Below are 14,177 nucleotides of genomic sequence, written 5' to 3'. Positions count from 1 at the left end.
AGACCTTGCTTTACAAGAAAACAAAAAACAGGTAAGATGTTATGGAAGGCCTGTGAATTGCTGCTTGATGAGTTCCCTACAGAGCTAAGTTGCTAGGCTTTGGGACGTCAGCTGTCCCAACCTTCTTTCACTTCCAAATACGTTATATTTATATTGACATATTCTAGTTCTACATGACATGATTACTCAGACAAAGGATCTAAATAATATCCTGGGAGTTAACGTTAAGGAAATGGAAATCGTGGTATCAGCTGTTCCATCTGCCACTATATCACGACCTAGAGTCTACGTATAGCATGTGGTTGACTACAATCCAGCCTGGTCATAGATAGAAATGAATGATGCTTTTTAATAACTAAGCAGCACTTGGGAATCTTCAGTTCAGAACTCGATTCACTCATGGTTACACCAAGATAAAGCCTTCAAACTGTTATTCATTAATTGTTAGGTAAAGCAGTAATAGGATGGCAAGGAATTCTGAGGTTCATGGGCTTTTGGTGTAGAAGATGGTAAAGCTTGTAGGTGTGTGGATTACTAACCTTGTCAGTTTCCCATGAGCACCGCACACATACACTATTCTATCACACTCCAAAGGGGACGCCATCCCAGTGAGTAAAGGTCATTGAAACAACAGCGATAAGCCAGAAAAACAGTATCTTTGTTGCTATCTTAGACACTGTGATATTAATTTTATGTATATTATACACTTCTCACTTTTCAAAAGTAGGAGTTCTAAACACAAAATTGTGGGGGCACCTGGGTGGCTCAGTGAGTTTAGCGTGGGCCTTCCGCTCAGGTCATGATCCCAGAGTCCTGGGATCAAGTCCCGCATGGGGCTCCCCGCTCAGCAGGGAGCCTGCTTCACCCTCTCCCTCTGCCTGCCTTTCTGCCTGCTTGTACTCTCTCTATCTCTGTCAAATAAATAAATAAAATCTTTTAAAAAATTGTTAGGTTGCTAAATGTAAAAATACAATTATCAATAATTTTGAAATCGAGTGGCAAATAGAATGACAACTCACGTGAAATGTTCTATCGAATGATTCGAAAGTCATTGAAAGCCCTCCCTGTCGTTAACTTTTTGGTCAGTTGCCTCCATTGTTTTCCCTTCAAGAGAATACAGGGACGTGGGCAGCATGAGGCAACAACTTTGTTAACGAGGGTTCAAATGTAAAAGTTACCGTTCTCCAAGTGGATTTCTCGCTGCCCAGAGAAGATTCTCCATGTTTCATCAGTGTCCTACGGCGTGTTAGCAGCATTCAAAATACTGCCTCTGGTTTCTGGATCATGTACACAGTAGACTCTAGTCACCAATGTGTCAGGCTTCTTGTTAGCTTTGAGACCTCTCTCTCTTAACAGGGCGGATACTTGGAATCTGAAGAATGATCTGCCCCTATTTCAGGACCCATGTTAGAGTGGCCACATGGTTTAATTTCTTTTATTCCTTAATTCTGACATCTATTTCTAATACATTAGTTCAGAAAAACATAGTATGAGTCAAAATGGGATGAAAAATCACATGATTTACCTATGCATTAAACAGGCATTAATATCAATCAATACACTACGAGTGCGCTTAATGCTGGGGAAACAAAAAAAAATGCAAATATGTGGGGCACCTGGGTGGCTCAGTGGCTTAAGCCTCTGCCTTTGGCTTAGTCATGATCTCAGGGTCCTGGAATTGAGCTGCACTGGGCTCTGCTCAGTGGGGAGCCTGCTTCCCCCTCTCTCTCTGTCTGCCTCTCCACCTGCTTGTGATGTCTGTCTGTCAAATAAATAAATAAAATATTAAAAAAAATACGAATATGTAGTTTCAACTTAAAGACTTTTAGCAGCAAGCAGAGGAGAAAGATTAAATAGAAACTTAAAATTCAATATAATTTCAATGTCTTAAAACCTTCGACAGAAAGAAAGGGAGATGCTAAGTTAAAATATTTCCTCACTCCTTGTTAATACTGGAATTTCAATCAAACATAAACATTTATCTTTAACATCAAGTGATATTGAAAGTCCACTGTGGTGTCTGAGCGATAGCTTTGTCATTAACATTTCAGTCTTTGGCATTAGGTACATAGGTAAAGGCGATGGAGTGACTTTGAGGCAGTGAAGCAAATGGTAGAGTATCTTTAGTTCTTAACTGTTTACCTTTTTTTTTGCTTCACAAAGAACAACCATCTAAGGTAAGTTCATGGTTCTAGAAAGATCTATTACAGAGAAAAGAACAAAATGATGAATTCAGTTAGAAGTACCTAAGTTAATTCATGCATTAGCTTACACTTTTAACTATAGCTAAACATATGGTAGTATTTAGAAGATCTAGGGGGATGTCCTGGTGAAGAATGTGAGCTAATATCCTGGGCTTAAATATCTACTCCTTCATGTACTAGCTCGGTACTTCAGCAGGTTAATGAATGTCTTGAAACCTCATTTTTTTTTTTTTTTTCATTTGTAAAATGATAGTATTAATGATTAAATTAATCCATGATTTAATTAGATTCCAAAATAAATGCTATGGTACCTGGTACATAGTAAGCAATGAGCAATTAACAGCCATCCTTTCTAGTGTTTTATTGTTCTTGTGACTTCAGTTCACCCTAAATTTTGTTCAATTTTATTTATAATGGGTGTATGTGTGAGAAGAATCAATCTCTCCTTATTTTGCTTTAAGAGCACTTGGTAGGTGAAACAATAATGCTATAAAACTGATACAGAGGAATGCCTGGGTGGCTCAGTTGGTTGAGTGTCTGCCTTCAGCTCAGATCCTGATCTGGGATCCTGGGATTGAGGACCGGGCTCTTTGCTCAGTGAGGATCCTGTTTCTCCCTCTCCCTCCCTATTTCCCCCTCCTTGTGCTTATGCATGCCACCCCTTTCTCTATGTGTGTGTGTGTCAAATAAATAAATGAAATCCTTGAAAAAATAAAATAAAATACACAGAGTCACATTACATTATTCATTCATTCATTCATTCCTCCTAACTTTAGTAAATCCTTTGTAAGCACCAGGTGCTTGATTAGCAACTTTGTGTTTTTGTTCTCAAGAAGCTTTCTTTACATCAGAAAATATCTCGAAATACTCTGTATTCAGATATAGGATGCCCTGAAAATCTGACCAGTAATATTAGCAGTATACAATTGATGATCCTTTTCTACCATTTAAAGATGACAGTTGCTATCGACTGGATGCTCGTGGCTATCCCCCGCATCCCTTACCCCAAATTCATGCATTGACATCCTGACCTCTCAAGTGATAGTATCAAACCATTGGGCCTTTAGGAGATATTTAGGTCATGAATGGGATCAGCACCCTTATAAGGGGACGAAGTAATCAGAGCTTGCTTTTTCTGCTATGTGAGGAAAGAATGAGCAATCAGTCATCTGCAACCAGAATTGGATCATGCTGGCATTCTGATCACTCCTAGCCTCTAGAAGTATGAGAAATAAATGTATTCTTTAAACTACCCAATCTGTGGCACTTTTGTTAGGACAGACCGCGTGAACCAAGATAATAGCCTTTGAAATTCATGAGCCAGTTACAGAAGCAATTTTACCCCTGAGACAGGAACTCCCTTTACCCCCTGAGACAGTAACTCCCATGCCTGATTGAACATCTGTCCTTCTGGACCTTCCCTATCTCATACCCAACCGAAATTCTATTCAAGTTGGTCTGGCCATTTTGCACTAGGCCTTGCTCTCTCTGACCTGATAGTAAATAAACTTGTGTGGTTTATTTCTTCATTTAAAAATTTTTTCCTCATTTTCATTTCTTTGTTTTTATAGATTTTTTTAAATTAATTTTTTATTTTTTATAAACATATATTCCATGTGTCCTACTGCCTATACATCATATTTGTAGGATATTAATTGTTGTTTTTAGAATGGTCAATACAGTTAGGAATTTAGTTTAGGAATTTGGTTCTCAAATTGTCCTCATGATTCTAACATAATGGTGAAGTTTTATATGTCTATCCTCTGGCAGAAAAGATATATAGAGCACCTATTATGTGCTGGGCACTGTGGTGTGTGTTAAGAATATTAAAAATTATAGAACAGAGTGGTAATGCAGAAGTGTGGGAAGGAGTGACTAATATGCTTGGAGAAATAAAATATTTTATGAAAGAAGAGACATTTGACTAGGGTCTAGAAGATGAATTTCAGATGATGAAGGGATATTGGTCAGGGGGCCAGATGGTACACTAGCCAGGAGAAATTGTCAGGATGTTTGGCAAGCAGTCTGTTGGTCTGGAGTATTTGGCAGATAGTCTGGAAAGGGATGTCAAGGCCAGATTATCATGGGCCTCTAAGGTTCCACTGGGATGCATGGACTTATTTTGTAGGCAAATGAGAACCTTATCATTTTTTAAGCAGATGAGTTATAATTAGATCTTCAACATTTCATGTATTCTGACTTACTATATAAATATCCAGCTCAATTTAATGAATAACATTACTTAACAAAATCACAAATCCGATCTCTGTGTTAAATAATTTTGCTGGCATAAGGGAAAAATATATTTTAGAATGCAACTTCTTGATCTTTTGCCACCTCATTCCTGCTTTTTTTTTTTTTTTTTTTTTTTGTTATGGAAGACTTGTTTTCTCTTTTGGTTCTTTCCTCCTTAGACTTCAATTCTGTTCTCTCCTTTCCATTAATAGTAGCATGAAATTTGCAGGATTTGTTGAATATTGCCAAGGAGGGCTGTGACTTTATCCTGCAATATTCCCCAGAGATCATCAATTTGGCTATTTTGTAGTATAGAAATTTATATAGCTTTCAATGTTATAATATTAATATTTTCACAATATTGTTTCAATACATATGATATTTTTATAATTAGAAATGTCAAGAAGAAATTCCTAAAATGTCTTCTTTTAGTTATAGTCAATATTATTGCTAGCATTAACAGTGTTAAATCTTTATGATTTATATAAGGCACAATCTCTGAATTCATGGAACAAAAGTTAAATTCTTTTTCTCCGCTAGCTTAAAGCAATTCTATAATTTAAGAATATATGATGGAAAGAAATGGCTTTTGCTAAGAGTCAAAACCGATTTTTTTTTTCAGGTAGTTTAATTGAGGATTTGTTCTTTATTAAGTTTTCTGTTCTTTTTCCTAGTAAAGAGAAAAATAGTTGCTGTATATTTCCTGCTGAGGCACACACTGTAAATATACCGTGAGTCAGGAAAACAGAGAAAAGTTCCAAGGTTGGCAAATCATTTTAGAAGGAAAAAGTCATCAGGACCATGAGACTCCAAAGAAACAGATGTAAGAATTGCTTTTTATAAGTTGTGTTGCAAAATTTTTTCCTAATTTTCCAGTTTTAGAAAATATGTAGGTGTATGGATCAGGATGGCTCAGAAAAAGAGATGCTTGGACTTTAGAAATTTAGGGGAAAAAATGTTAAATAATGAAGTGAAATGACATTGCCTTCAACTCTGATTTCAAAGGGATTAATTTATGACAGAACCTGGATATTTTGGCAGCAAATAAATAGGTAGATATTAATATCTGCTTAAAATCTGTTTTTATTAAGAAAAACTGGAATACGGATGCCTGGTGTCTCAGTCGGTTATGTGTCTGCCTTTGGCTCAGGTCATGATCCCAGGGTCCTAGGATAGAGCTTCCTGTGGGGCTCCCTGCTCAACAGGGAGTCTGCTTCTCCTCCGGACCTACACTTGTCCTCTCTCACTCTCTCTCTCTGACAAATAAATAAAATAAAATCTTAAAAAAAAAAAAAAAGAAAAAGTAAAACTAGAACACTGTTGACAGTACAATAAAGCAAAATCATTTTAACATTTTTACTTCAGATTTTTTTCATGGTTTGTTCCCATTTCCGTTGAGGAATTCTGTTTTTCTTGAACTTTCATATTGAACAAAATTAATTTGTTATTGAACTAGAATCTGTGTTATTTTTTCCTGTTTACAATCACAGTTGTTTTGTGTAAAACAGAGAACCCCAGAAAATAAAGTAGAAGTTTTAGGCCATGACTTTGGGAGTAATTTGAAGTGTATTTTAATTGTGAGATTGTGACTGACATGTTATAAACCAAAGCGATTTGCTAGAAATATATTAATTTGCATTTGTTTATTAAACTTATTTAACTATACATATTAATATTTACATTCAAAGAAATTATGTTAATGTTAATATTGGTGTTAAAATTGTGAATTATTCAAATTAGCTATGTTAAATATAGATTCAGAAAGCAGGAAGGGATCTTGAGAGATTTTGGGTCTGTCCTCTCACCCACTGTAGGAACACCTTCCTTAATAGCCAATCTTACTTCTGCTTGAATTCTTGTGATGGGAATACTTGTGATGGGAATCCACTATGCAACATTAAAAAAAAAAATCTGATTTTTGAGCTAAACTCACCCTTTTCTATCTCATAAAAGTGGTTGTGTTTTAAAGAAAAAGCAGTTGGGGGAGTAGTAAAAGATAGAGAAAGGATTCTCAGGGAATTCACAACTTGGCAGAGGCCCTAGCCAAGGATACTCTGCTGACCAGAGAGGGAAATTTTAAAAGCCACAGACCCTATTGCTTCTCATGTTCCTGGCATCACCAGATTTCCCCCCAGCTGCTACCTTTCCAAGGAGCTGAGGAAACCACATAACAAAATATGAAGGACTCAAATATTTTGCCTTTTCATACTTTCTAGGATTGGGCTCATAGATTAGATTCAAAATTTTTTTTTTTTTTTTTAAGATTTACTTATTTTAGAGAAGGGGAAGGAGGGGAGGAGGAGGGAGAGAGAATTCTGATGCAAGGCTCCATCTCAGGACCCTGAGATCATGACCTGGGCAGAAATCAAGAGTCACCTGCTTAACCTGCTGAGCCACCCAGCTGACCCTAGATTCAAAATCTTTAGGTATTTTTGTCTAGTGTCTGTTTATTGAGTACTTAAAAATGTTCTGTCTCCTATAGAGTAGTTTGATATCCTGAAGAAGGCTGAGGTCTATAGCCATACTTGCCTCTTCTACTTAACAGCATGGCCTTGAACTTGTTACCTAACTTCTTTGTTCTTCAGTTTCCTCATCCATAAAATGGGAATAACATAGTACCTACTTTATTATGAGACCTCAGTATGTTAATATGTATGAAGTACATAGTAGTGTGCCTAGCACATGGTGATCACTCAGTATGGCTTTTGTTAGAGAAGCTACATATTCACCGATACTTCTACATTCTTATATTAACAAGTGAGGATTTAAGTATTCCAGTTGTTGAGAGATTTAATCTATTTTTTTGATTATGCAGAGGTAACACATTAGCAGTGGGTCAAAAGAAGCCACAGCTGTATGAATTGCAGAGAAAAAGATTTCTTGCTTCTGCTGAAATATTTCTTTAATCTGATTCTCAAAATATCTCAAAAATGAGACATTTTATTCCACATTTAGAGAAAAGCAATTTAAAAGCACATGCTCTAGAATGTTACTTAGTATACTTAGTATACATTAATAAATGACAATAAATTAATGGTTATCAGATCCTTTGGAGTTTTGAAAGAGGGGAGATGGAAAAGGGAAAGATGTGGGAGTAAGGATGTCAAAGAAGAGGAAACAGTTGGAGAAGGGAAGCTGAAAACATAGAAGTAAGCTCATTGTATTACTTTGTTCCTCAGGTCTGTCCTATTTAGCTGCATATAAATTCCCCAAGTAGTCCGAGTCTAGTAGAGTTGGGCAAATGTCTTCCTTCATGGGGAGGTAAACCTGTGAATTCTTTGAGGGTCCTCGCCTTTTCTGTCCTGGTGTTCTCTCCTGAGATACCTGGAAATTTTATATGATTTAGTTTCACAATTAGATAAAAAAAGAAATTGTGTTTTTGTTCAAATTTGTCATTCCACCAAAGTGGAAACCCTCCCTCCTCTTCTTTTCCATAGCATCCTCTACACTGTGGTCGGTCTTTCTTTCTTTCCTTTTTTTAGATTTTATTTATTTCTTTGGCGGAGATCACAAGTAGGCAGAGAGGCAGGCAGAGAGAGAGAGAAGAAAACAAGCTCCCCATCGAGCAGAGCCCAATGTGGGTCTTAATCCCAGGACCCTAGGATCATGACCTGAGTGGAAGGCAAAGGCTTTAATCCACTGAGCCACCCAGGTACCCCTGTCTCTCTTGCTTTTAAAAGCACCATCATCCCAGGCTGCAACACAGGGTATCAGCTTTTACAACTCTATCTGAACTGTCTTTCAGGTCTGCTACTGACTCTGCTACTGACCTTGGTCGCCATGTCACTGTCTTGGTTCAGATCGTCACTCTTTACATAAGAGACCCCCTAACCTGTTTTGTGCTTCCATTTCTCCCTCTCTAGGTACCTCTAAATGATCTTCTGAAAATTCCATTCCATCACTAACTCTTTACTATAAGTATCTCTAATGCTTCCCTATCACCAAACAAGGAAGTATCTATTTCATTACCATTTCTGACAAGGTCATTCCTGAACCCTCCTTAGCCTGAGATTCATCTCCTGTACCTTCTCCTCATGACTTCAGTCGGAGCACTGAGCTACCAGCTGTTCCCTAAACACACTATGCTTTTTTTCACACTGTTCCCACTGCTTTAAGTGCTTTTTCTCTTTTCAACTGTCTTTTTGTCTCTACAGATCCATCAGGCCCCTGATAAGATGCGACCACTCTATATATGGAGAGAGAGAGAGAGAGAGAGTATATATAATATATATATGGTCTCTTCTCTGAGTTTCAAGAAGGAATGGACAGGATTTGAATCTCAAACACCAGTCTGTGGCATGCCATAGGTGCTCAATAAATGTTGATTGTTGAATGGCTTATACCTCAGATTCCCCATCCTGTGCCTGTTTAAATGCTACTTTCTAAGGCTCACTTCAAACACAGTTTCCTTGATGGTGCTCTCTCTGATTCTCTCCCTCCCAGAGTGATTTTTTCCTTTAAGGTAAAACTATAGAAATTTCTTTATTCCTGTTGATTTGGACTTTTTTCATATCTTATAATTTTAAAATATCTACTTATTTATAAGTCAACTGAAATGGAATTTGCATCTTCCCTATCCAGAGATGCCTGTATTCCCAGGATCACTGTCTTACGTCCAATAGATGCTTAAGATAGTGGTGAATAGAGGTGAGCCAAGGAAAGCCAATCCTTAGCACAACTTCTGAAAAGATACATATACCCGAACACTGTCTGCTCTCATAATGTCTGATATTTCATTGCCGTTTTTGAGGACAGAAATTCTAAGAGAGAAAAAAAAAAAACTTTGCCAAATAAAAGTGTCAGTAATTCAAACAATACAGGGGATTGATTAAATGATATTTCTTTTCTGTTGAAACCTGGTTAATATCAGTAGGGAGAAGATAGGAAATAGGACTGAGGACAAGGAGTAAAAGAATTTTGGAGCAGAGAGAACTTGAGATGAGCGTCAATTGAAGGGGCACCAGGGACCCTATTATGAAGGTTGAGTAAGGAAGGCAAAATGATGCCTGTGACAAATGCTGCCTGTTTTGAATATTTTCTCATATTACATTAAACAGAACTTTCTCCTTCCCATCCAGCACCAGGCACCAGAATTCAGTTTTGTCCTAACAATATCATGGTTCCGGTACATTATAGAGCAAATATACTTTGTTGGGGATCCTAACATTTCTTTGGGGGAAATGTGCCACATTTCACAAGCTCATCAACAAATGACTAGAGTGCCCCCTGTTCCTCAGTGGGAGTTTTGTAAAATACATTTATACACAATAGAATTATTGATAAGTTCAGAGGATTATATTTAATGCCTAACATTAAAAAAAGTAATGGGAATAATTTTAGAAAAAGGAGGAGTTGAAAGAAAACTGGTTGCCAAGAATTTAATAGGGTATAGAGACAGAGGTGAAGACAATTGGAAAGAAGCTAGGTCAGAGTCCAATTGTATCAAGTTATTTAAATCACACATTTGGTGACTAGAGAGGAGTTATCAGTTTATTTAGAAAAAAATTTCAAAAAAAAAAAAAAAAAGGAAATTCTGAGAATGGGCAGCTGAAAGGCATTGGGAAGAAAAAAAAAAAAAAAAAAAAGAAGCCAAGAGATAGCCCCCTGGGAGACAGAGTTGGCAATACAGCTGATTTTAGAAAGTTAACTCTCCTTCCCAAATCTCCTGAAAGACTGCAGACTAGCTTAATTTGTATTTACTTCCTTAGAAAGTATTTCAACCCTGAAAGTTTTAGCAAGGAGACCACAAAGTAAAGAGGTGACATACTTTTCCAAAACACACACTACTAATTGTAAAATTTCATCAAATATAAACGGAAGACGTTTTTATTTTGTATTTTATTTTACCAGTTTCAAAATCTTTGAGGAAAGGAAAGATTTCATTTCCTTAGGTGGTCTAGGTGTACGTTTCAGAGTCGCTAAACGCCCGCCCAGAAGAGCAGACATAATTCGATGTGTACATGTGTTTTTTACGAGGTGGGTCAGCATTTATCAACTTCTCAAAAGTGTCAATGGCCCTGAGAAGTTTAAATCCACGGCACTGGATGATCTTGGGGAGCCCCTGTCAGGTCTCGATGTACAGTAATTCCACGAATCTTCATTCTTCAAACCTTAGCTTTCTTTTTTTTAGGGGGGGGGGACTCCTTCTTATCCACGACCACGCAGGCATGGAGCAGCGCGCGGCAGTGATGCTCGCGCCGCGGGCGCAGCTCGGCAGTCCCCTTCCGTCCAGCGCTGTGGAGAGGCGTGAAGGGAGTCCGCTCACCACTCCTCACACACGCAGCGGAGCTGGGGCAGCTCCAAGCGTCGAGAAGTGTAATCCCTCCGCTAAGTACTTGGCTCTCAGTCTCCAATCACTAGTGGGAGCTGGAGAGGGCAAGTGAAGGGAAAAAAAAAAAAAAAAAGATCCAGAGGCAGCCGAGGAGCGAGAGGGGAAAAAAAAAGTCCCGCGGCGGCGGCAGAGCGGCCGCGGCTGCCAGAAGTTGACGGTGCGGCCCGGCGCGGGGCGCGGAGTTGGCGTGGGGCCTGCGCGGGGCGCCCGGACAGTTCGGGGGCCTCGGGGACAGCGGCGCTCAGGACGCTGGTGGCCGGAGCTCAGCGGCGGGTAAGGCGCGGGCGGGCTGGCGCGCGGGGCTCCGTGCCGGCGAGCGAGCGGGAGGCAGCCGAGGCGGCGTGGGCAGAGGGGCGGCGCGCGGAGCCGGTGGCGGTGCCCCGGGCGGGACCCGGCGCGCGGGGAGAGGAGGAGAACGAGCCGCGCGGGCGCGGGGCGGCGGCGGCGGCGGCGGCGGCGGCGGGGGGAGCGGGTCGGGAGGTGGCTCCCGGGCTTTGTGCGCGAGCGACGCTGCCGGGACCCCGAAACCTCGTGCCGGTGCCGGTCACGAGCTGGGGGCAGAGGCGGCCGCGGGCGGGACACGTGCTCCGGAGTTGGGGAAGGAGGGACGCGCCGAGGCGGGGAGTCGGGACCCGCGTCCCCGGGGTGGGCTTGGGAGGGCGAGCGACAGGCAGCCCCGGAATGGGGATGAAGTGGGAGGGGGCCCGGCGGCGGGGCGGCAGTTCGGGCGGGCACCCAGCTCTGCGGAGCCACCTGCCTCGGAAGCCTCCGGAAACTGGGCTGTGCGGCGGGAGAAAGTGCGCAGCGGAGGGCTGCGGGGTCTCGGGCTTGGGCGTGCGTTTCTGCCGCGACTGCGAGTCGCTTTCCCTCTATTACTGTCTCTGCTACGTTCTCAAGTGTTTCTGTCTTTCCCTCGTTTTTCTCCCATTCCGTGTTAGTCTCTTCCCCACTCCCCACCTCCTCTGTCCGTTTCTCCCTCGGTCTCTCTCTCTCTGTGTCTCTCTCTCTCTGTGTCTCCCTCTCCCCACCCCCTTCTCTGTCCCACGTCCCTGCCTCGGTCTCCTTATCTTCTTCCCTCTCTGTCCCCTACACTCTTTCAGTGACTCTTTTTTTGCAGGCTGACTTTGTGCTGCTTGTCTCACTGTACCTACCTCCGCGTCTGTCTGTCTGTCTCTCTCGCTGTCAGTGCCCATCAGTCTACTCGTGACCGTGTCTGTCGGGGCTCCATATTTCTGTCTGTCCCTTGCAGTGTTAGGGTTTCAGACAGAGAAGATCCTCCGGAAGTTGTCCAGTGTGGTGTCTTATTCCTTTTGAGCTGCACCACTCCAGCTGGATTCTGGATCCTTCGTATTTGTTCTCCAGAGAATGGGAACTCTGTGGTTTCCTTGAATTATTAGGAATTGCTCTTTTCTTAGTCACCTTTCCACCAAGGTGAGGTCAGTGACTGAGCAGCCACAGAGGTGCCAGTGAAAGAAAACAGAAGAAGAGAGCGGCTTAATTGCCTCCAATGTATAAAGAGAATGTACCAAACGTATCTGCAGTGAAGCAGAACAACCTGAGAAATGTTTCTGAATTGTGGAAAGAAATAGAAAAGTCGCCAATAATGAGAGGAGTCAGCTGTAAAGTAGTTGAAAATAATTTGAAAAGTATTTATGGAAATTTCTGCTATACTAAACTGATGCCAACTAGTATCTGTGTTTCTTATGTATATTTTTAGGATCCTAGTGACTACTCTTCTAATTATTGTTTTGAGAAATTATGAGAAATGTCCTGTGTCAAGTGGGACATTTGTTTTTAAGAAAATATTCGGTCTTTGTGCTCTTATACCTCTTTACACTCCAGTGATCAAGAAGAATTATTTTTAACTGCAAAGAAAATAGAAGAGGATTTGTCCATAATTTTAAGACATGAGATATTCCAGAGATCAATAATTTTTTTTTTGGAAAACGTTCACTATAAGGACGTTTTGAGGGATATTACATTTTAGTGAAATATGCAAGTTATTATACACTTAGATCATTGTGTAATGCAAAAAACGGTGGTGTGCTGTAAGCAAATCGTAGTGATGTTTATTATGGGAAACATAGCTGGGAAATTAATTGCTCTGATTTTTACTGTTTTCTTTAGTCATACATAATGTACCTTTGTTTTTAGCAAAATATGCCCTAGGGCTACAAAACTTGATACAGTGTGTTATTTGTCCAATCTCAAATACCATTTAGAAAACCACCTTTTCCTTTTGGTCGGGAGATATAAGTTGATATGTTCTCATTACTTATGTGCTAGGGTCTCCTGATGAATTTTAACGGCACTGATTTGGTATTTTAAATCAAAATGTTAGCTTTTGGTGAGTTAAAATCCTGATTTATGTCACTTTAGTGAATCATCACTATTTATAGGGGCTTTGCCACCTTGTCTGCCAGGTGCTGTGTCGTATTTAGCCTAGGCAGGGGTGTCTGAAATTCCCGGGTAGATTATTGTTCCTGAGTGACGTGCTGCCTCTACTCCTGGTGTGTTCATATATGTCCCTCAAAATGTTCCAGTCATTAAATAATATTTATTAAGAGGAAATTGACTTAATTTTTTCCTCATAAACTTGGAAAACCATGTGAGATGGCCTGATAAAATATTTTTATTACAGTAAATGCTGATTTCATTATGTAAAAGTGTAAGGTAACTTAGAATGTGATATCTTTTGGTATATATAGGACCTTCCAGTGTTCAGCTGAGATTTATCATCCAAATCTAAAGTTCGTTTTCACCCACTCCAACCTGGCAACTCCAACTCCAGCCTTGCCTCATTTTTGTAAGCCTCCTCATGTCTCCTTCTCTGGCTTCTCTGCATACTTCTCTCTGTTTACCTCTGCTTGTCTCCTTACTTGCTTGACTTCCTCACTGGGCTGTCTTTTCATTGAGGTAAAATAGTGTCCCTTTTCTTTCCTTGTCTGGATTTCAAGTGCCCAGTGCAATATCTGCCGTAAGAATATGGTCAGAAAATTCTTGAAGGATGGTTTGTGTAACTTTTTTTTTTTTTAAAGATTTTATTTATCTATTTGACAGATGGAGATCACAAGTGGGCAGAGAGGCAGGTAGAGGGGGGTGGGGGGGGAAGCAGGCTCCCTGCTGAGCAGAGAGCCCAATGCTGGGTTTGATCCCAGGACCTTGGTATCATGACCTGAGCCGAAAGGCAGAGGCTTTAACCCACTGAGCCACCCAGGGGCCCTTGTGTGTAACTTTTGATGCTAATTCTCTGTACGTGCAGTAGTTCAAGGGAAACACTACAGTGTAGTAGAACAGAGCATAGACTGAGGGAAGAAAGAGGCTTAGAAAGCATTTCCTCACACACATTAATATTAAAGTTGAAGAGGATGAGGCCTAAACCATTTGAAAGCCTTGTTAAACAATAG

At 40.4% G+C, this 14,177-nt stretch overlaps 1 protein-coding gene and 1 long non-coding RNA gene across 6 annotated transcripts in view; one reads left to right on the top strand and one right to left on the bottom strand.

The window, feature by feature from the left end:
- Window positions 1-10,259: 10,259 nt before the first annotated feature.
- Window positions 10,260-12,011, bottom strand: LOC309863346. The gene is made up of 2 exons (XR_014311002.1): window positions 11,922-12,011; window positions 10,260-10,805 (listed from the first exon to the last, which is right to left on the bottom strand). It is a non-coding gene; the product is annotated as an uncharacterized lncRNA (long non-coding RNA).
- BMPR1B (bone morphogenetic protein receptor type 1B) overlaps window positions 10,796-14,177 on the top strand; it is a 399,701-nt gene continuing 396,319 nt past the window's right edge. For all 5 annotated transcript variants that reach the window (XM_082728079.1, XM_082728089.1, XM_082728087.1 and 2 more), the window contains exon 1: window positions 10,796-11,043. The gene's annotated coding sequence lies outside the window, so the exon portion shown is untranslated. The remainder of the gene's footprint in view (window positions 11,044-14,177) is intronic.

The sequence above is a fragment of the Mustela nivalis genome, assembly GCF_964662115.1.
Source record: "Mustela nivalis genome assembly, chromosome: 4".
Taxonomy (NCBI): domain Eukaryota; kingdom Metazoa; phylum Chordata; class Mammalia; order Carnivora; family Mustelidae; genus Mustela; species Mustela nivalis.
This window is presented reverse-complemented; position numbering and strand designations above follow the sequence as displayed.